Raw genomic sequence first — 23,272 nt, 5'->3', positions numbered from 1 at the left:
AGATTGACACTGCTCTGCTCAGGAAATAAAACCAGAGTTAACCGCACGTGTCCCCATCTCTGCGCCAACCCCCACATGTTCATTTATTCAACAGAGATTTTTGTAGGTGATGGAGCCATGCATGGGGGGAGCTGCACTGGGGCCCAGACTGTGGTGGGGGCTCCTAGCAGTGTCAGGGCTGGCAGCGCGGTGGCCCCTCCACACACAATCCCCCTGGGGGCCTTGGCATGAGTGCAACGGCCTCCCCATATTCCCAGCTCCAAGGCGTTCTTCCAACCCAAGCGAGGCTGCAGCTCTGGGCCGGTTCGGCTGTGGGGGCGAAAGGGGGAAGCCGCTATGATGAGGCGGGGAGGGGCTATTCCGGCAGGGTCCGGGTGCGTGGGGGGGGGAGACCGTTTGCAAGCGGAGCCTGGCACAGACCCCCTCGGAGGGCGACATTCTGGCGGGAGCCTCTGCTGTCTTTGATACGTGTTCCAGATGGCAGGGCAGACTTGCTGGAGTCAGGCGGATGCCGGAATGTCAGGGCCAGCTGGGTTCTTCATTTCCAGGTGGAAGTTCTCAACTCCCCTCTCCCTTTCCCAGCCGGCTCAGCGCAATCCCAGCCCATTCGTTTCCATCGCTGTCAAACACAAAGTTGGGGCTTGATTCCCCCCGCCCACCACCACTGTTCAGTTGATTATCGGCGGAGGGGTCACGCGAGTGACATCACGTGGCAAGGTGAGCGCTTCACAATATCCCTCGGCGCCGTGGGACCACAGGGCTGGGGGGGGGGGAGCGCTTTTCTGCTCCAGAACCAGCGGCTTCAGATTCTGACCCAAGACCTTGTTGGATCTCAGCCTGAATGTTCCCCTTTTGCCCCATCCAAAACCCCTGCAGAATTTGGTGCGAGTAGCAGTCTTTTTTTCAGTGAGAGCCAGGGCTGGGGGAGCAGAGGGGGCTGCAGGCCAGGAAGGTGGTACCTCAGCAGGGGATCAGGACTGGAGTAGTGGGGTTGGGGGGGGGGCTGTGTGGGTGTCAGGCGGGAGTCTGGCAAAGGGTAGTTTGCATTAAGAGCACAAATACAGAGGACCATGTAGGGTGTATTCACACCCCGCCCCGCCAGCCCCACCGGTGGAAAAATGGACAGTAACATAGACACACACATGCACATCCCTGTACAAACAGTAACACAGGCACACACCCCTTCCCAGCGTAATACAGATGGACAACAAAATACACACATATCCAAACAGTACAATCGACACAGACACACCCACACCCAGCCGTCATACAAATAGTAACACACACACGCCTATAGAGACAGTAGTACGCACACCTCTGTGCAGAGACGTGTACACATCCCCAGATGCTCAGACATGCACTTGTACACCCAGTATCACAGTCACACACACACACACACAGAGATATGCACACACTGAGTCAACACACTCACAGACCCTGGTGGGGAATATGGAGTCAGAGTGAGATCGGTCGTGGAACCAGAACTCCACATTTTCCCCCTTTTCAAGCATTTTTTTTAAACTATAGCATCCTAATCAGGTTCTTCTGAATTAAGTCTATCTAATTTCTACTAACATTAATGCCTCTTTCGCCTACCAGACCAGTGTAAAGTACCCTGCAAATCAGGCCCATCTTTTGTGGGGGTAGGGAATCCATCTTTCTGTCTATTGATCGATTATGTTTTATTTGATATAGCAGCAGCGTTAAAGGGCCCCCCATCAGGGATCAGGGCCCCACTGTGCAAGGTGCTGTACAAATACAGAACCAAAAGACCCCAAAGAGCTTCCCAGCTAAGGATAGGATGAGAGACAACCGGTGGACACAGACTGACGGGAGGAGACCAAGAAAACAGTGAGATCGTTATGAAGAGCATGAGACGCAGCCTGTCACAGCACAGCTCCTTGCTGTCCAGGGTTTTATAGGCATCCCAGGAGAGGAGAGTGCCCAGGAGGGATGTGAAGGAAGATGAGATGATGGCTGTCTATCTATTGAGCTATCTAGCTACATACTTTCTGCCATTCTCTCTTTCCCAGGCTTGTTAACAGGAACAGTTTCCTTTTATTTTAGGCAGGCACAGGGCTGTACTTCTATTCCTCCCCCCCACACACACTCTTTGTCTATTAGATTGTAAGATCTACCAGGCAGAGGCTACCTCTCGCTATGCGGATGTACAGGACAAGGAGGCCCTGGTCTCAGCTGGGATCTCCAGGGGCTCCTATCATATAAATAATAGTGTCCTAGGTACGTACACATGAAAAAGGAAGCTGAGAGCAGGGGCTTTGCCGTTTTGCAGACAAAGGCAGAACACGATCCAACGGCGGGGAGTTGAAGTTAGCTCAATTCAGCCTTGAAATGAACATGCAGTTTTCTAGCACTGAGGGTAATGAAACATGGGAACGGCTCACCAGGGGAGGTGGGGGGCAGACGCGCCCCCTACGTGCAGTCTTTAAAACGAGATTCGCTCTCTTTCTACAAGGCAAGCTCTCTAGTCCGGCTTCTGGGGGAGATTCTCTGGCCTGGGCTAGACAGGAGGTCAGGCGAGATGATCACAATGGGCCCTTCTGGCTTTAGCATCTACGAATCTCTGAAATCTTACTCCAGCTCCTGGCGCGGGTCCCGTGTGATTCCGGGCAAGTGGCTCCATCTCTCTGTGATGCGGTTCCCCATCTATACAAGAGGAGGAGGCTACTCGCTTGCTCTGTCTGGTGTGGTTAGAGTCAGGGCGGGGGCACCCAGACTAGCTGGCCTTGCGTACTCCCAGAGGCTGTGTCTGGGCAGCGCCTAGCGCAGCCGGGCCCTGATCTGCGGCTGCTGCCTCTTGGCCCTGGGGTGACGCCATTTGAAAGCGATGGCATGATGCTAGCGAGAGGCGCTTCAGAGCCCTTTGCCTCTTTATTTCCAGGCTCCATCCACGAGTGCCTCTGACCAGCTGTGCTCACATCTGCATCCCCAGCCCCTCGTTAGACTTGTCCTGCCGGGCACGGCGGGGCAAATAACAATGAACCGCTGGGAAGCGATGGCCCATTGTGCTTAGCCCCGGCGGGTTAAACAGTCCCTGGGCAAGCAGGGCTCCTCAGACAGTGGGGTTTCTCACCAGCCCTGATTGTCCATTGACGAGTCATCTGGGTTTGCTCCTTACCAGCTCATTACAAGCCCATTTCGCCTGGGGATTATCCCCACTGTGTGGTGCCTGTGGACGCTGGGGGTTGATTATTTGGCTGATAACGGCCCTCCCCCTTGCTGCCCCCCCCTTTGCAGTCTGGCTGAGGTCTCACACACATCACCCCCTCCCTCTGCTAGCCCCACTTGCCCTATCCCAAAGAAAATCACAGGCCAGGCCTTGCGAGGCGCCTTCGGACTCCAGCTCTGGAGAGGCAAAGAGGCACCCCACACACACCTCGGCTCTCCTCCGTCTTCGGCCCCTTCCCCCACGCCCAGCGTCAGGCCTGCACGCCGGGCTCCCCCCCCCCCCCCCCCACCTTGCGCTTAAGATCACTTTCCCGCTTCCGGAGCCCGTGGGAATCAGCGGGATGGCACCGCTGCGGGTGAGAAGAGAACTGGGCCCCTGGTGTGGCAGGAGCCCAAAGCTCCCCACTAAATCTACGTCTCGCTAAGATCAAATCATTGAGCTCTGGGCCCTTCAGAGCACCTGGGTGGGGCACATCTGGGTTCTCTTTATTAAAGCCCGCGATGCACGTGCGGCTGCGTACTTCTTCCCGCCTGCACCTCTGTGCTACGTGATGGGCTCCCTTCCCCTCCTGGCTTGGAAAGCTGCCCTGGGCTTTGCCTCGTCTGGGCCAGGCTGCAGAGCCATCGGGGCAGGGCGCTTCCCCAGCCTAGCTCTCGTTGGGGGCTTGTTTCCCTTAGAATTGCTCCTGTTAAATCACTTCCCACCCCCGTCCGAATCCTAAACCTCCTCCTGTTCGCGTCGCTAGAGTCAGGGGCGCAGGGCAGAGCTTGAATGAGTTTATCCTGAGTTCTGCTCCCGCGCGCTAGGGTGCAGATCGGCGCCAGGACACAACAGGCACGGGCCGCTGGCCCTCCGGTCATCCGGCGTCATCATCAAAGGGCTGCAGCCTCCAGGCAGGTCAGCCGCCACCTGGCTCAGTCTCAAGCCAGGTCCTGAGGGTGGTCTGCCTGGCTATTCAGTTTATGTCCATCAGTGGCCCACCAACGCGTCCCACGATCCCGCAGTGGTTTATCTTACCATGTGTCCGTTTGCTGTTCCCTGCCTGGACGTCACCTAGCGCTGCATACAGGAGCCCTCGCCATCCCGGTCGCATGCACCTTCCCGGGCCAGTCCTGCTGCTCATCTCCGGTATGAGGCTCCGACTTGCAGGGGCAGGCACCAAGAAGCCATCCTGCCACTGTGCTGGGGCCGACACGGGGGCCTTGCCGGAGCTTTGGCGTGAGGCTCCCATTTTCCACCCGCAGATCTCCCAGCACTCTGCAAAGGTGGGTGGGGACCATTCCCTCCATCGCACAGAGGAGAAGAGACATGGCCAAGGGCACGCAGCAGGCCAGTGGCAGAGCCAGAAACAGAATCCAGGTGGCCTGATAATGATTCCCGGTCCAGTGCCCTCCTTCCTGCCACTGCAGATTGTGAGGCTACTTCGGCCCTTTCTCTTTGTCCTCTTCCTCAGCGATGGCGATGGGGCAGCCCTGGTGTGCACAGTGCCGCGCAGACAAAGGCACTGGTTGGTGAGGAGGCTTACAGCAGCAGATACACTTGCGCGGCCAGATCCTCGGCGGGTGTTAGCTGAAATGAGTGGAGCTGAGGACCTGGCCCTAAGCGGTTACAAACACAGCATGTTTCATGGGCTGCTCCCAAGGGGCGGACAGAGCGCGCCTCGGGGAGACGGGCTCTGGGGCGGAGGAAGGCCGCTTCCACCAGGGTTAGGGAGAGGCGCAATTGAAACGGGCAAATCTGGTGGGGTGCTGACAGAAAGAGGTGGACACGTGTGATTCTGGCCCTCGCCCGACTCCCCTCGGGGCTGCAGCCAGGTGCCAGGAGGAGCAGGGGTGGCGGGTCACTTGGGAACCAGCACGGCCATGGAACGGGGCATTCGGGGACGGAGTATGCCAGAGGGGAAGGGCATGTTGTGGGGAGGGGGAGGGCCAGGCTCCCAAGCACTCGCACTCAGCAGTGAGGGAGACTGTACTGGGGCGGTGGCGGGTGATGGGTTTGGGGTGAGGAGACTGTACTGGAGTCAGGACACTAGGGATGCAGGAAGTGATTTGCACAGGGGAGGAGGAGTATCTGTAATGGCCCAATATCCCAGTCTGCCCCCCAGACCCCCCCCCCACAATTCCCCCCCTCCGGTGCAAGCTGGGAGCTCTCATGGGCATGGCCCTGCAGAGAGACAGCTTGACCGGAAGGACACACACACACACACACACCCCGCCGTGCCGTGCGATTGCCTTCACCTGTCACCTGCTCTTGGTGAATGGAAACTTTGTGTCAGAGAGGAAGCCGGGCGGCGGGTTGCTGCGGAGGCTGCTGGCTGGGCAGCTGGGCATGGGGAGGAGGGATTGGGGATGGGGGGGGAGGGTGCCAGGCTGTATGGGCATCGCAGCCACGTTTGGGGCCCTGCCCGAATCTAGGTGGTTGGTTCAGCTCCAGACCAGGCTATGGTGTGAATCCCGTCGTGAGACTGGTGTGACACTTGTTTGCTGGTCCTCGATGGACAGGAGATCTCACCTCCTCAGGGGCCGCTCAGAACTGACTGGGCCATGGACACTGAAGTGTTCTTTCAGCCCTAGAGGTGCCCCCCACCCCGGGTCAGGGCTAAGGGGCATTGTCAGGGCTGTGGGTGGGTGTAGGATAAATGTCTCTGTCTGAGCTGAACCTGGATGAGGACAGGGCTGCAGGGACAAGCTGGTGCCTTTCACTAGCATGAATGACACCGATAACAGGAGACACTGTGGACAGAGCACAGGGCTGGGCGTCAGGAGGGGCCATTCCTGACTGCATCACTTTAATCACTCAATGCCTCAGCGTCTCCCGCGGGGGAATGGAGCTGCGAGGCTGCCATAGCTTTGCAAAGTGGCCAGAAACACACGGCTACAAGTGTATGTATGGTTTAAAAAACCACTGGGCCCTGACTCGGCGCCCTGTTTTCCAAACCCATCAAAGAGCATCCTCCCTTTCTTTCTAGGTCCTAGGCGAAGGCCTCGATGCCTTTCGCTTCGTTTCTAGGCACCTCCCTGCCTTCAAATCCGAAACACCCATTTCCCAGCCGGCGGCTCCATTATCTGCTGCGTTCTGAGAAAGAGGGGTCGCCTTTGAAGGTCTTCTGCTTTTTTTTCGGGGCCCGGCAAAGCGACTGAGGTCGCTGTCTCTCTCTGTGTTCTTATTTATAGCGATCTATGTATTTTAAGGGCTTTTTGACGAGTGAAAGAAATAACAATTCAGGTTAGTTTGAAAAAGCGCCTTAACCACCACAGGAAACCAAATTGTACAAATGCAGATGTGAGTGGAAAATACTCTCGAGATGGCAGATTATTGGCTTTCACCTTATCTAAAAATAAAGTAGGTTATTAGAGCCTGATAAACGCTGAGATAAAGCGAATGTTTTTCCACCGGCAGAGGAGAAGAGGCGACTAATAGCAGTAATAGCTCACGCAGGATTTAGGGGGAGAGGAGCTCTGGCAAATGTATAGGAAAAACGTGTCTTGAGAGCCCGCTGCAAAGAGGTTGTTCCCGCCATTCGTCGTGTTATAGTTTCAGGCGCCGGGTTTGTTCTTGTGTATTTTTTGTAAGGGGCCAGAAAAATTGGTGATGGAGCGGGCTTGTGTGCGTGCCATACCGCCCTCTACTGGACGGCGCATGGGTTCCTTCCATCACACTGCTCTTCCTGTCGCTGAGTTCCTGTGTCCTGGGCGCCGTGGTTTAGCTCTAGGTGACAGTCCCATCAGGCCAAGTTCATCCCGGCTGGAATGCCACTGACTTATCTGGCCCAGTCTGTTCAAGGCTTGGCTTTGTTTCAAAAGCAAGACCCACCAAGCTGTCTGATGCTGCAGCTTTAGGCCAGGGCTGCGCTAGGAATATTGGCTCCTTGAGCAGTGTCGGTCGGGGCGTGAGGTTCGTTTCCCCACATTTCTCTGCTGGCAAAGGAGTCGCAGTTGTAAGACGGAGTTTGAAGATGCAGCTTGGTACGTTTATGGATGGGACTCTGTTGCCTCTTCCAGTCCTATGGAGTACCAGCAAAAAAGGGCTTATGCTGGGAGGGCTTGCTACTGGTGTGGCTGTACCTGCCAACCTGCACTAGTGGAGAACAGGCCTTCCGGTGGGTATAGGAGACCTGAATGCTGTCGGTTGCGCTGAGTCTGGCGCTTTGGAGCTGGACGCTCCTGATTCTGACTCTGGCACCTTTGATGACCTTGAGGGAATCATGTCACCGCCCCGTGCCTCAGTTTCCCCACTTGTAAGGTAGGATTATAACCTACCCGCCCGCCCCAAATGGCTGCTTGAAAGCTACCGAACCTCTCTTCTCAGCAGTGTTTTCAGTGCACCTCACTATGTGCAGAGCCCTGCATGGATACAAAACGTGTATCCGCCCCGCAGCCGAGCCACGACCCGCAAAAATGATCCGTGGCTATAAAGCGGATATCCGCGGATTTGCAGGGCTCTCGCGATGAGATACTTTGCTCTCGTCTCATGCTGTCCATTTGGGGATCTCAGAGCACATCGCGGACGTTAATGAAAGCACCGGACAAGCGCTAAGTAGCGCTGCTGGGTAACTGCCAGCTAGCGGGGTTCCCGAGTTAGAACCTGGCTGCTCACCCGGCCCGGGCTGCGTGAGACCCCACAGAGCTCTGCCCGTCTAGCAGGCTCTGCAGTCTGACAGCAGTCAGAGCTTGCCTTTGTCAGCACATCACCGGTGGGTCTCACCCACATGCATCATGCTCTCCTTTGCCCCCACCCTGTGCTGTAAGGGGGCTGCTGCCCCCTTGAGTGACTGGCCACCTGCGCTGGCCCCTGACAGGATATTGTAGGAGGGAGAACATGCTTCAGTTGCAGAGGTGTGTGCTGCCAGAGCCATCAATCTGGCGGCTTCTTTCCTCTGAGTCACCAGTGGCCCAGCACCTGTGTGTGACCTCGGGTGAGGTGCTGGAAATAGACAAAGAGGCACACACACCTGCAGGGCACACTGCATGTTCTCATTCTCGTCCCAGTGAAACCCATGTCAGGAATAAACACCAGGGACGCTGATTAACAGCAGATTGAAGCAGCTCCCCTCCCTCATGCACTCACACAGAGACGCACACAAACACATGCACAAACACACACAACCTGTGCATTCGGGCATGCCTCTATGTGCACACGCCTGCGTGAACACAAACAGACACATACCCACCAATCCATGTGCACTAACACCGAGAGACAGGCCCACACGGACACATGGACATATTGACAAGTAACATGTGTGCCTACACACACACACACACACACACACACACACACACACGATCAGAGCCCTTCCTGTAGGCCTGCAAAAGCACATGCAGAATGCCACTTGTTTAGACAGGCACAAATATCCTTGCATGCACCTGCAGACAGACACACGCTGGGCCATGCACCGACAGTTACACATGCAAACCCACATTTATAGTCCCATGCATTCTCCCCTCCCCCCTTCCACACACACACATTGGTGCCTGCACACCGACATCCCTGGAAACACAAACAAATTCGTGCCCATGCACACGTGAACACATGCGGATGCACTCGCATGCCCACATTGATGCATGTGCCCACCCAGGCTCACAGCTGCACAGGCACACTCAGACACTTCCCGTAAATACACGTGCACCCACACACAAGCACAAACACTTGCACACGTACGTGCGCGAGCACAGTTGCCCACACAAATGCACAATCACCTGCATGCAAACCCACTCGTGGGCTCCCAAGTCCACCGACACCCGGGGCACAGGCATTAGGCAAATCACTTGCCCATGCCGAAGGCCTGGTGCTGAGAGTTTGGAGGCTGCTTCCCCATTGCCCTTCATCTGTGTTCCTCCTCCTCCTCGCTGACTTACTTTCCCAAACCTCACTTGGCCTGGCCTTTCTGGGCTCAGCCAGACACACTCGCGTGCCAGTTGCCACGCGCTAGAGCCAAGACAGGGTGCAAGCGGGCTGGCCCAGGGACGATGCAGCACGTTGCCGCCTGGAGATCTGAGCTCCGACAGCAGCGGGACGCACCGAGCGTAGGGACTGTCTGACTTCGGCCCCGGGAGCAGCATTGCCTGCACAGAACATTGATCATGGGCCCGTGTCAATTCGATGGCTGGCCCTTTAAGGCCACAGATCAGCTACCTTCCTTGCTGATCCTGATCAGCTGGTGGTTAGATGGGGTGGGGCTCAGCTGGAGGGAGTGGCTGGCCCTGTGGGGAAAGGGTAGCCTCAGAGGCAGGCCCTTGGAAAGGCCTAGCCAGCCCTGGCCCAGGGAGAGGAGGGTAAGGATTTGGTCTGAAAGAGGCAGTCAAGGGGGTGGCTCATAGGGAAGAATTCGGGAGGATCAGTGGCCCTTGAAGAGCAGAGAGGAAGTCCTGGGGAGGTGTTGCTGTGTGAATGGAGTGGGGAAGACTCTGCAGGGGATTGGGCCCAGGAAGGGGGGTGGAGTTTGTCCTGTGGTTTGGCTTGGCCTTTGGGAGAGTCAAAGTGCAGAAGAGCCCAGGTGGGGAAGATCTCCCGTTGGGCCCCTTTTCATTTGTTGGACATTACTGGTTGGGGACACTGGGCACCATGGATGGGGGCCGAACTGGAGAGCGGCCTGGCCGGAGATCAGCATCACCATTCCAGACCGCCGAGGCCCGAAGATGGAATTGGGTGGAGGCGCTTGCAATGCTGGGCCTTGCCAGGAGGGACGGTGAGTCTTTCCAACCCACTTTGTTCATGCCATGCCTTCCTCCATGTAAGCGTTCAGGCAGCGTATCCATAGCTTCCTCCCATCCCTGTGCCTGGATGGCAAAGCACAGCCCCGGAGATAGGTGTGGGCAGCAGAACTCAAAATTCCCTCAAGGTTGCATCTAGGGTTCTGTTTGGCCTTCCCCTTAGATAGCTCTACCTGCAATTCCTGCCCTTTCCATGGGGGCGGAGGGGGGATCTCCGAGCACTTTGTATACGCTAGTGCATTTGCCTCCCACCGCAGCCCCTCTCACGTTGGTATTATCCCCATTGCATAATGGGGGAAACTGAGGCACAGAGCGATGAAGGGGCTTGCTCAGTGTGCTAGTGATAGAATCCGGGTCTCCGATCTGTGGTTCCACCACTGCATCGTGCTCCTTCTATACTGCACTGGTGCCTCCATGCCCTGGAAGGGGACTGAGGGCCCCGGGCTCCTAAGTCAATGGGAGGGCAATGGAAGTGGAAAGCCCTCCGTGTCAGGCTCTAGGTCAGCATAACAGCTCTTGGCACTCCGGCTGCCTTTGCCTGGCTGGGCGATGAAGGGCATGAGCTCACGTGGCTTGTGATTGCAGCAAGGGGCCCATCCCCAAGCCACTGCTTAGTTGTTGGCCTCTTAGCCCGGAGGATAGCCCCCTGCTCGACCGTTCCCGTCCCAAGCTTCCTCTGCCCATAGCAATGGTGTCCAGTCTCTGAGAGCAGGTGGGCAACTGGCATCAAACTGGGGGCAACTCGACTTTGCTCCTCTTGCCCAGTGAGATGTCTGGCTGGCTCCTTTCTCTTGGCCTTGCCCGGAACTGATTTTGCTGACGCCTGAGTTACCGAAGATGGGACGGTCCGAGTGCCACCCGTTGTCAGATACTAAAACTGGTGTGAATCAGTGACGGTTAACAAGCAACCCTACAATAATAAACCGGGGTGTGCTCAGCCCTGCAGAGCAAAGTGATGTGCTGCACCCTACCGCAACAAACCGGTGTGTGTGTAACCCTAAGATACTGCGCTCAGCCACCCCGACGCTAACAAACCAGGGCGTGCAACTGAGTGCCTGTGAGCAACCCTACAATAACAAACAAGATGTGTGCATCACGTGACAGCAGAGAAAAAAGAAATTGGTAAGGAAATGCCCCGCATTAAGCTCCCACAGGGATGGATATTAATCAGGCAGGGGGCGAATATATGAAAAGGTACCTCGACTGTTCTAATGGGGAGCCTGTGGTTATTGTGTGATAAACAGCAGCCCTGCCCCTGGGAGGTCAAGGCTAAATACGGCGGCTTTCTCTTAGGGCGGCCGCTCAGGAAGATGACAAAAGGCAGCTCTCAGGAAGGAGCTGGGAGTCCCTGCTTGTCTCTTTAGGCCGCTCCGATGCGGTGGGCCCAAGCAGTCCAGCTGTCCGTCAGGCAGGTCGTGAGAAAGGAGGCGCAGGCCAGTGTCCCGGTGCAGGAAACAGAGCGTTTAGAAGGCAGAGACTCTGGGCTGCTGGTACCACATCCTCCAAGATGAGCGCGTGAGATAGCAGGCTGCAGGAAGCAGCTGTCAGGGAGTCCCAACAACGGACTCTGGGAAAATCGGCCACCAGCTGCTAACATTTGCTTATCGCTTTCACTCTGCGTGCTTCCCCCCCCTCCCGGCCCCGCCCTCTGATCTTCTGCAAGGCCTGGCTAGAGAGAGGAAAGGTTTGCAGAGAGAACCTTATCCACACACCCAGATATGATCCCTGCACGTTGGGAACGGCGGCTTTTCATTGGGTTCGCTTTCGGACCTGACGATCCCAGCAAGCGCATTGAGGCCTTGGGATGCAGGCTCCTCAGAGGACGCTGTGAATCACTCCCCTGGCGCCAGCCATCCACATATCTGTGCCCTTTCGCATCCTGCTCTCTTCTCTCCTTGGCCTTTTGGTTTTGGTTTTCAGGATGCCTAGAATTTGTTATAAAACCTTTACTTCCTTTTCAGCCGTGGTAACAACCCTCCCCCTCCAACTCCCCCCTGAATGTAGGAATGGTGCTAATGAAATAAGTGTCCTATGGTGTGGCACCTGGGAGGCTCCAGCTGACCGCAGACCCCAGCTACTGTACACACAAACTCTGAGACAGCCTGCCCGAAAGAGCTTACAATCTAAGGCAGACCAAGGGGGGGAGGGGAAACTGAGGCACGGAGAAGGGAACTGACTTGCCCAAGGTCACACAGTGCTAAGAGCAAAGCCCTCGCTCCTAGTCCAGTGCCCTACCCACTAGATAACACTGCCACATTCAGCACTCTTCATCCAGAGACCTCAAAGCCTTTTGGAGAGGAGAACAAGAACCAACAGTGCCAGTTCCTTCCCTCCTCCCCCCCCCCCTTTGGAGCAGGGACTAGGAGCCTAGGGCAACAGGGCCCTGATCCTGGTTGGGGGCACTCTAGCTGTTAGAATATAATGTGTCCTTTGATTGTGAGCAGGGACCATGCTTCTTAGTGTCTGGCAAGCAGTGTGTACGTTGTAGGTACTTCCCTAAAGAAAGAAATAACAATAGATGGGGTAAACTGAGGCACAGAGCAAGTTAGCAGCACAGCCAATAACCCGGGGGTCCTGACTCTGTCCTGTGCCCACTCTGCCCCTCTAGCTGCTTAAGTCATGGAGGCACAATAACCGCTCCATAGGGCAGGTTGGAAAGAGGCCGATCGTACGCCCTGTATTTAGCTTCCTCTCTTTAATTCCTATTATCGTATATTACATCATAGGCTATATTGATAGACGTTCTAGTAAAACAGGGAGAGGGTGCTGAGTCCCTGGAACTGAGGGGAAGGCAATGTGAACTGCAGGGACTCAAGACCCGTCAGGATCAGACCCTAAGTTACTGTGGGCCTAAACCACAAGAATTTATGCAAGTTAGCAGCAGGTCAGCGGAGCGTGGCCCGGACGTTCTCCGCTAGCTCTCACACGCTTGGTGATCCTCCCCCTGCTGGCTTTGCCACGGGCCAGGGACACCTGTGTGGCCTGACGGGCCGGCGCCAGCACTGAGACCTGTTGCTGTTCCAATCACATTTGAAAAACCAAACAATTAACGTATGCGGTGTGGATATTGCCTAAAGAAATGGGTGAGGCCCTCCCTGGTTCTGAGCAGCCCTGATCTTTAGGAGAATTCAGAATCTGGATTCCTATTAAAAACAAAAAACAAAAACAAAAAACCCATGATCCCAGCGGAACTGCCACCAACAGGGGGATTAGAACTCACCTCTTCCCATGCTCCTGAAGCCAAGACACTGCCACTGGAAGCTTTGAGTCTATGAAACACAGTTGAGTGGCTCTGAATCCATCCAGCAGAGGGCAGCATGCATACACTTTCTCACCCTCACTGCAGAGGATAACGGGGGGTGATTGGGTTGGTACAGCCCCACATCCACTTCTCTCCCCAATTAGATTTTCTCTGAGCTACTGGTTCCCCCCCTTCTCCAACCGTAACTCTTTCATACCCGCCCCCTTTGTCTTTCTGTTGCACTTGCTGCGCAGCCATTTGTTGTTTGATAACAGGGGCCTGATTTCCAGTCTTGGACACAGCTGCCGGCCAGGTACGATTCCCGTACCCTCCTCTCTATCCGCGTGCTCCAACCCTGTCCCTGATGGATCACTGCAAGGGGTGAGAGGCCAGGTTAGTACTTGGCCTTGTGCCACCAAGAGGGTCCGTCACGATGGAGCTGCTCAAAAAAGGGACAAAGGGGACTGCGACTTGTTTCACCCAAGCCGCGGAACAGCCAGCAGAAGGCTACGACCAATAAAAAGCTGCTGCCCGGTGCCAAACCCCACCTACGCACCATGCCGAGGTGAGGGGCCGCCCCCAGCAGACTGCGCAGCTCTTTGCAATATGATTATCCCTTGCTTTTTGCCGAAAGGGAAAATAGCGTTTAAGCGGTCGTCATTAGCGTTCAGAGTGAACGGGGCTCAACTGGGGCGGTTCACACCACAGGCCCAAGCAGACGTCGCCGCCTCTTGGCACTGGATTCACAGGGTGGAGGCTTTCTTTGCAACCAGAACCGCTAGAGCCTGGATGGTGGTGGTAATGAAAGCTGACGTGCAAGAGCTTGGCGAGTCACCACTTTTTGCTTCAGGTGCTCGAGCAAGTCAGCCCAATCCGACCCCTGGCCAGAGTATTTTTTCCTCCCTGTGCATACAGGGTCAAAGGTGAGAAATCACCTGACACTACAAGCCCTCCGTGCAGGGAATTTCCAGTAGGAGCATGGAGGGCAGCCCAGGACTGCAGATTAAATACCCAGCCATGAAGGGGATTATCCCACATTCTCTCTCTGTCTCTCATTCAACCATTCAGGCCTTGATCCTGCAAGGCAGTAGGGAGCTGGAACTGCTGGGCTCCCATGAATGGGGCCCACACCCAGGTCCTAGTAAGGTCTCCCACCCGGCGTGGGAGGAGCTCTCCATCCTGCAGTCCTCCTTGTGCTGCTGAAACCTATCCCATTCCCCTCCTCTCGGGCTGCCTTTCTCAGGAGTCGGTTGGTGGCCCTCTGGTTAAAGCAGAACTGGGGTTCCCTGTGCTCCCCTTATTCCTCTGTAATACACTGCTTTGCACTGACAGCCCCGTTCACGCCCGAAGATCCCGAAGCACCAGGGTCCAGCTGCCGGCTCATCCCTTGCTCAACCCCCAGCGCATCCTGGTGCAGCATTCCAACCCCAAATGCTCAAGCTCATGAGTCCGGCTTGCCAAAAATCACAAGATTGGCTTTAAAATCATGAGATTATGTAAAAATAATAGATGTGGTGCTCTTTTTATTTGCCTTCTGCTTTTTGAGCCTTTAAGGCATACTGGGGTCACATGTTGGAGCTTTCTCCCCAGCCACGGGGGCTAGAAACTTCATTTTTCTTTAAGAATGAAGGCTGAAATCTGCCCATATTCACTTGACTCCAGGAGCTGGGGCTTTAAGGAAACCAATAATTATCACGAGACTCACGACAAAATCATGAGTGCGCGGCAACCCTGCCGTGGTGTAGCCCTTTCAAAGGAAGGCGCAGGCCTGGTCTCAGATATACCGCCCTCGCCCCCAGGCTTTGTTTGCAATGGAGAGGCTGCATCAGCCCCCAAATCTCCACGTGTAGCTCCCGCAGCGGCAGGTTCTCTGTGGCCGAGGGTTGCCCGGGTTGGGGCGGAGGTGCGGGGTGGGAGAGAGCAGAGGTTCCCGCGCTGGGCCCTGCACCCTGTGCTGTTCTATTTCAGGCCTCGCTAACGGATTTCCCTTCCGTGTGTCTGCGCCTCGGGTCGCCTTCCACAGGCACCAACCCGTCCCGGGCTGGGGATCCTCCACGGGGACGCACGCGTCACCTCTGCAAACCCGGGTGCCCCGGCTGCTCCCACAATGATGCCCTACACAGCGAGCGGAGCAGCCCGGCTTCTCTCCCCCCCCCCCCCCCCCCGCCTCGCCCCATGCACGGCTCTGGCAATATGGTTACGAACTGCATTCCTTCCTCTTTCCCACACACAGGCAATCAAAGGAGCCAAAGCCACTCGTGATTTTCCCTGTGTGCCCCCCCCCCTCCCTACCCAATGACTGGAGACGCTATTTTTCACTCTGGTCTTTAATCTGTTGTTACAAAATAAAGCCTCTTTTGTTGGGGGGGCCGAGAGAGCAAAGCTGCTGTGAAAGGAGCCGAGGGTCCTGATTGCTAATTATGCATGGTGCATGTTGATGGCTTGATTGTGTGTCCTGCAGCTGCACAGACAGCAGAGAGCAAGGGAGGGAGGGCGAGAGGAGAGAGGCAGACAAGCTGACGCCAGGCCTTCAACTCTCCCACCCATTTGCAAGTGCTTCTGGTATTGTTTTCAATGGCCTGGCCCCAGCACCTGGGTTCAGCTTGCAAGCACAGCAGGGACCATGTCGGAATCTGGGGGGGACAGCATTTCTGTGCAGAGCAGGAGGGGAGGGGGGAAAGAGTTGGGAGGGGGGGAGGAAAAAGCCCTGTTGGATTAGAGTTGTTAACCCCTTGCTTTGGAAACAGCGAGAGGATTTTGTGGCGGAGGAGGAGATGCAGAAACCCTCCCCCCTGCACCTAGGCACCCAAACAGCATGGACCAGCATGATCTCGCAGTAGCAGATCAGGGAGCCTTGGTTGAGATCCGGACCCCCGCTGCGCTAGGCGCTGTACGTACATGCAGTGAGGGACTGTCCCTGCCCTAAAGTGCTGACAGTCTAGATAGGCAAAGGGTGGCAAACAGGAAGGATTGTTGTTCCCACTTGTAAAAAGAGGATCTGAGGCCTAGGGAAGGGAAGGGACTTTGCCCAATGTCACGCAGCAGAGCTGGGAACAGAAGCCAAATCTCTTGATTCTTCGCTTTAAGGGCTAGCTGCCGGGCTGTGGTGTTTTTATGCTGAACTCACCCACCCTTGGAGAGTGTGGGCCTCTGTCCCCGCACGCTGGCTAGTAACTGGTTTTCACAAAAAGAGAAGAGTCTACTACAGCTATCAGCTCGAGGAGCTGCTCCTCGAGCTCCTTAGTTCAAACAGTCTAGATTCTTGCTTCAGCAGTGTGGGTCTGTTTCAAACCCCAATGCCAGCCCTCACAGAGTTGGTTATGTGTGCACATGGATGTGAATGCAGAGGGGATGCAGGCACAAAGATATACACAAACATCCCTCCACAAATGCACACGCACCAAAGACACGTCTGCACACACAGCAGGGCGTGTAGACTGAGAGCTAGTTAAGAACATGTGTGACCTGCACAGAGTCTCATGCACAAATACACATACATCCATGCAGCCCTGTTCATAGGCACGCCCATGCGAATGCGTGTGGTCAAGAACACCGCTGCACACAGAGAAAACATGAAACAAGTGCCGCTCGCATAGAGCGGTGCACTTGCGTGAACATATACGCAAACACACACACACACACACACACACACAGATGCCAACATGTCCCCACACAAATGCATTTACAGGCACAGGGCTGCACACAACTGCTCGCTGACAGTGAGACAGTCAGCTAGTGAGGAAGGATGGTTAGGGGACTAGCCCAACATGCTACACCACACTTCCCGTGTGACCATGGGCAAGTCGCTTAGCCTCTCTGTCCCTCTGCTTCCCATTTGTACAATGAGGATAACAGCCCGGCCCTGCTCACAGGGGTGACAATAAACATGCTGAAGACTGTGATGTGCTCAGATACTAAGGATCCTGTTATTTGTACATATCTATCCCAGAGCGTGTATATGCATTTTTATAGACAGGCCAGCCTTTGATGTGATCTATTCTCCTTTTCCCCTAACTCTTACTCTTGAATCTTGAATCCCTCCCAGATAGAGCGGCAGAGGGGGAGCGAGCAAAAAGGAGGTCATTTTGAGTTGTCATGAGCGAGAGTCGTCCTAAGAAATATAGCTGTCAAGAAACAGAAAGTAAGGAAGTGTTTGTTTACTTCTCAGCCAGCTTGTATGGCAGGGGTGGGCAAACTTTTTGGCCTGAGGGCCACATCGGGTTTCGGAAAATGTATGGAGGGCCGGTTAGGGGAGGCTGTGCCTCCCCAAACAGTCAGGCGTGGCCCGGCCCCCGCCTTCTATCCGCCCCCCCCCCCCTCCTGCTTCTTGCCCCCTGACAGCCCGCCCCCCGGACTCCTGCCCCATCCAACCGCCCCTGGAACCTCCATCCCTGACTGCCCCCTGCCGCCCCATCCAACCCCTCCTCTCCTTCCTGACTGCCCCCTGGGGACTCCTGCCCCCATTTAACCCCCCTGTTCCCTGCCCTGTGATAGCCCCGTCCCTATCCACACCCCCGCCCCCGACCACTCCCCTGCCCTCTATCCAACCCCCCCACTCCCTGCCCCCTTACCGCACTGCCTGGAGCACCGGTGGCTGGCGGTGCTACAGCTGTGCTGCCCAGAGCACTGGGACAGGCCCCAGGAGCTCGCAGCCCCGCCGCCCAGAGCATTGCGCTGGCAGCACAGTGAGCTGAAGCTGCAGGGGAAGGGCCGGAGGTTAGCCTCCCCGGCCAGGAGTTCAGGGGCCGGGCAGGAGGGTCCCGTGGGCCGGATGTGGCCCGCGGGCCGTACTTTGCCCACCTCTGTTGTATGGTGTCTATAAATGTCATGGTAGTCAGCGAATGGACACATGGAATCGCTGACAGCTCGTTATGACGTGGGAAGTGGATTTGAGAAAAGTGCATATGGTACCAATCTTCCGAAGAGGGAAGAAGAGTGCTCCTGGCAATTATCATCTGTAAATGGAGCTTCTGTCCTTAGGAAAACAATGGAACAAATATTAGGACAAGTAAAAGAACACTATGCATCTAGGCCAAGATTTGCAAAGGGGGCTAATGCTTTTGGGAGTCTCATCTACTTTTGCAGGGGGGACAACTTGAGATGTGCTGAAAAATGAGGCCCCCTTTAAAGGCGTCTCATGTTGGGCACCTAAAAATTGAGGATTCCCAAATCACGAATGTCTTGGCTCTCCTGGATAGTTGAACCACCAGCCCGACTTCGTAATAATAATTTTGGCTCTTACGAAGTGGTTTTTTTTTTTTCTTTTTTAATCAGTAGATCTCAAAGTGCTTTAGAAAGGAGGGCCATATCGTTAGCCTGATTTTACAGAAGGGGAAACTGAGGCATAGAGTGGGTTAAAGTGACTTTAACCGGCCAGCGGCAGAGCATATCTTGAACAAAACTTGCCAGACAAACCTGATTGCCCTTCTTGGACAGATTTGCAAAACTAGTAGATGAGGAGAATGCAGCAGATGGGACCTATCTGGATTTTAGTCTGCCATTTGATCCTGTCTCCCACCAAATCTTACTCTTACAATGAATTCAGATGCACTCGGATGGGAACACTGTCGCCAAGACTGAAACCTGGCTGAATGACTATAAGCAAAGGACAATGATAAATGGCAAGGTGTAAAACTGCAGAGAGGTATCTAGGAGGCAGCACAGGAATTGGCGTGAGGTCCTGTTGTGTTTATCATCTTCATTCAGGATTTGGAAGGAGAGGTTAAACAACACCTTCATGCAGCGTTTCCCAAAGCATGTTTATATCTCTATCATAAGCCTGTAGCTCTTATGGCTGTGAAGAAAGCCTTGAAAATGTGAAGCTTATGTTATCCACGCAGCTATTTCTGCCTGTGTTTGCAGAGAGCCTGAAACAATAGCTCTATGGTGTGAATTGCCCCCTTCATTTCCATGGGTGCTAAGTCAGCTGCCTTTAACGATACTTTAAATGTCCACATTGTTAATTACTTTAAGCATGTAAGCAAGGAGAGGGAGTTTTGTATGACGAAGACCTATGTATTGTGCTGTGAGTGACCACTCATATTAGGGAGACCTTTAACACCAGGTAGGAGGGCTGAAAGGGGGTGTAATTGCTTTCATTTTCCTGAAGTGACTCTTGGATTTCCAAAGCCTGGGAAACGCAGCCTTACTGAAAGCTACAGATGATGCCAAATTGCGAGAAGTTACAAACGCAAGTGCTTGACAGGGCCCTGGAGAGATGAGCAATGCAGGTGCAGTGTAACAAAATGGGATTCAGCTCTTCATTTTTATTAGGGATTATGTCTATTGCGGTAGCATCTAGGTCCCTTAATTAGGGATCACTGCTCGGTGCTGTACACCCAGATTATTGCTATTATTTTATTTCTGTTTCACAGCACCGAGGAGCTCCAGTCATGGACTAGGACCCAAATGTGGAAGGTGCTGTACGTTAATATTGCTAGGTGTATTCTAGGAGCCCCAGTCACGGACCAGGGTCCAAGTGTACTAAGCACTGTGTATTATTATTGGTATTTATTAGGTGTATTATGGTAGCACCCATAGGCGCCGACTCCGTGGGTGCTCCAGGGCTGGAGCATCCACAGGGAAAAATTGGTGGGTGCTCTGCACCCACCGGCAGCTCCCTGCCCTGCCCCCCTGCCCCAGCTCACCTCTGCCTCCACCTCCATGAGCGCGACGCCACGTCCTGCTTCTCCCCCCTCCCTCCCAGCGCTTGCGCCGCGGACCAGCTGGTTCGCGTGGCAAACGCTCAGGGAAGAGGCGGGACCAGGGGGGGGATTTAGGGAGGGGTCCAATAGAGGCAGGGAGAGGGCGGAGTCAGGGTGGGGCTGGGGGGCGTGAGCACCCACCGGCGCCAACGAAAGTTGGCGCCTGTGATAGCACCTAGGAGCCCCAGTTACGGACCAGGGTCCTGCTGTGCTAGGTGCGGTACAAACACAGAACAAAAAGACTGTCCCTGCCCCAGAGAGTTTACACATTAAGATTAGATAAAATGTGACAGGCGAAGAAACAGACAAAGGGGATGGAAAGACGTTAGCTAGCGCAACTCACAGTTTTATCATGAGTCTTGTGCTGTTCGATGTTTTTCTTAAAGCCCCAGCTTCTGGGGTCATGTGAGACTCTCCCCTTCCAGTTCAAAGAAAAGTCAGATTTTAGCCCTTATAACTGTGGGGAGAAGCCTGAGAACGTGACCCCCTAAAGTCTGAAATACCAGAAAGTAAATAAAAAAAACCCAATTTTATTATTGTTTTTGAAAAAAATCTCATGATGTTTAAGCCAATCTCATGATTGTCTGAGGCCTGATTCATGGTTTGTGAACCCTTGAGCTGACCTTGCTGCCTAGGGGTGACTGCAGGCAGCAATTGAAAACAGGAGTTTGCAAGGCGATTGTGACACAGAGGGGCTGCAAAGACATAACAGAACTGAGCAGGTCTGCCCTGTTTTTGCTGGAGGACTGGACAACTGGAGTGGGAGCTTTCCCAGCCCTCTGCTGAAGGGGTGTGTGTGTGTGGAATCTTTCCCATAGAGTGCCTTTCTCCCTAGTGTTTACCAGGTGTTTGTCAGGCAGGTGTTCAAACAAAAACATCTTTTGAAACAATGGGACTAAAACTCCCCCCCCTCCCCCATTGTCCAGCCTCTATCCTGTTTGCAGTAGCACATTCCCATTCATTCTCCAGCCCATCGGCAAGAAGAGAAGAGTCCAGATTTGCCTCTCTAGTGCAAACCTGCAGGACTTTCTTTGAACCCTTAGGGCCTCTATAAAGAAGCAAAACTGGGCACAGACCCTTTTTTTCCCCTTTGTGCTTTGCAAATCACCTTTTGCTAACTGGTGGTAGCACAGGGACAGATTTTGGCCAATCCCAATATTCCTCCCCTTGCATACCACCACCCCTGGACTGCTCCAGAATGGGTATGGAATGGGCAGGGCTGTTGCTCCAGCACCCCTCTGCATTGACCAGCAAGGTGCTGCCTCTGGCACTCTCCCCAGGAGATGGTCCCTATTCCAAGGGGAGGAGTTGTGTACACCTGTCTGAGCTGGCCCATAGACGTTGGAGGTGGAAAAAGGCCTGGGCTGTACGCCATTCCATGGGGAGCACGCTTGTCTTTGCTTGCATAGGCAGGAGCTGGCTCTGCGAGGTGGGACATGATCCTGCCGCGTGAAAGGCACCAAACTGCCTCACGCTGTGCGTCGCTACTTGAGCCTTCAGCATTTCCGCAGCGTCTAAGCTGGGAGTAAGTTGCACGTGAGCTGGCAGCGTAAGAAAAGGCGACTGGATTTCATTAAAGGAGGGGAAAACCTCGAACACAGGAAGCCTGTGTGGTCTAGTGAACCGGGGCCTACTGGGAGTTTGGAGATCTGCATTCTAGTCCCAGATCTGAAAGTGACCTTGGGCAAGTCACTGTGCCTCAGTTTCCCCTTCCACCCTCTCGAGGTTCTATAGCCTGGATGCTCTTTGGAGCAGAGACTGTCTCACTATGTGACAGCACCTGGTGCCATGGGACTGAAATCTTGGCTGGAACTGCTAGATGCTCCTGTAACACACCTAGTAACTGGGAGCTTTGCCACTGAACCACTAGGAGCAGAACTGGCTCCGGAATGAAGTGCACAGTCGTTTGTTTTTCTCTAGCTATGTTTTTCTCCTGTTATGTCCTCCTGGTTTTATTGTCCCTAGCGCTGGATCCCAAGTGCCGCCCCTCTTCCCTGGGATTCTCCCCGAGGATTTTACTGCGGGCGACGATACATAGAATTCAACAGAGTCCGGGCTGGGTTTTCCTGGCTGCAGACAGAGAGTGGCTGGTCTGGCAGAGCAAGTGCCAGTTCACTTGCTGGGGACAAGGTCCCCGGCTTTATCGGTCCCGTGAGAAAGGTGGTCTCTTGAATTATTCAGGCCCTTGTCCCTGCTGCTCGCGGATTTCTGGCCTCCGGGGGAAAACATGGTGTCTCGGATGGCGCATAACAGACATCCAGGTTAAAAATCAGCAGTCCTCTGACGCTAGACTAGGCAAAGGTCTGGAGAAGACCGTGGGGAGTGATCCTGCGCAGGTCCCAGGTTTGGGCAGCATGAGAATGCACAGGGCTTTCCCCCCGCTATCTCCTAGGAACCTCCAATGATAAAATAACAACCCATAGTCAAAAGGCTGGGGCCAGCTGACTGATCAGATCCTGCCTGTCACTTGTTTCTGGGATCAAGACTGTTGTTTGTTGTTTGTACTGCAGTAGCACCTAGTAGCTGCCGCCCTGGGCCAGGACCCCATGGCGCTAGGTGCTGCACAAGCAGAGAACAAGGAGATGGTCCTTGCCCCATAGAACCTACAAGCTAAGCTGGTAGCGGGAAGGAACCTTGAGAGCCCACCTAGTGCAGCCTTCTGCATCGTCGTTATTCTGTTCCATACTGAGTTCCTAGAACTGAGAAACAGGAGTCTGCTGTGACTTTGATCCCTGTCCCCTCGCTATCATTTCATCCCCTTCTGGAGACCATCCCTGGCTGATGAAGACATTTCTAAAGAGCAAAGGGACAGACCCTGTGACACTTACTCCCAGAAGGCCTCCCCCTTACTTATGCCAACGCTCCCCGTGAGGTTAGTGTGGCCAGTGAGTAGGGGTCTGGAGGATTAGGCCTATGACAGGCATTCTCCAAAAAACCTGCCATGAGGAGGTTACCCATTGCCCCCCCCCCCCCACCTTCCTGCAAAACACTTAGGCCCAGATCCACAAAGGTATAGAATTGTAGCACTGGAAGGGACCTCGAGAGGTCATCTAATCCAGCCCCCTGCATTCAAGGCAGGACTAAGTATTATCTAGACCATCCCTGACAGGTGTTTGTCTAACCTGCTCTTCAAAGTCTCCAATGATGGAGATTCCACAATTTTCCTAGGCAAATTATTCCAGTGCTTCACCACTCTGACAGTTAGGAAGTTATGTCCAACCTAAACCTCCCTTGCTGCAATTTAAGTCCATTGCTTCTTGTCCTATCCTCGGAGGTTAACGAGAACAATTCTTCTCCCTCTTCCTTGTAACAACCTTTTATGTACTTGAAAACTGTGATCATGTCCCCTCTCAGTCTTCTCTTCTCCAGGCTAAACAAACCCAATTTTTTCAATCTTCCCTCATAGGTCATGTTTTCTAGACCTTTA

The sequence above is a fragment of the Emys orbicularis genome, chromosome 23, assembly GCF_028017835.1.
Source record: "Emys orbicularis isolate rEmyOrb1 chromosome 23, rEmyOrb1.hap1, whole genome shotgun sequence".
NCBI lineage: Eukaryota > Metazoa > Chordata > Testudines > Emydidae > Emys > Emys orbicularis.
Note: the sequence above shows the minus strand (reverse complement) of the source record.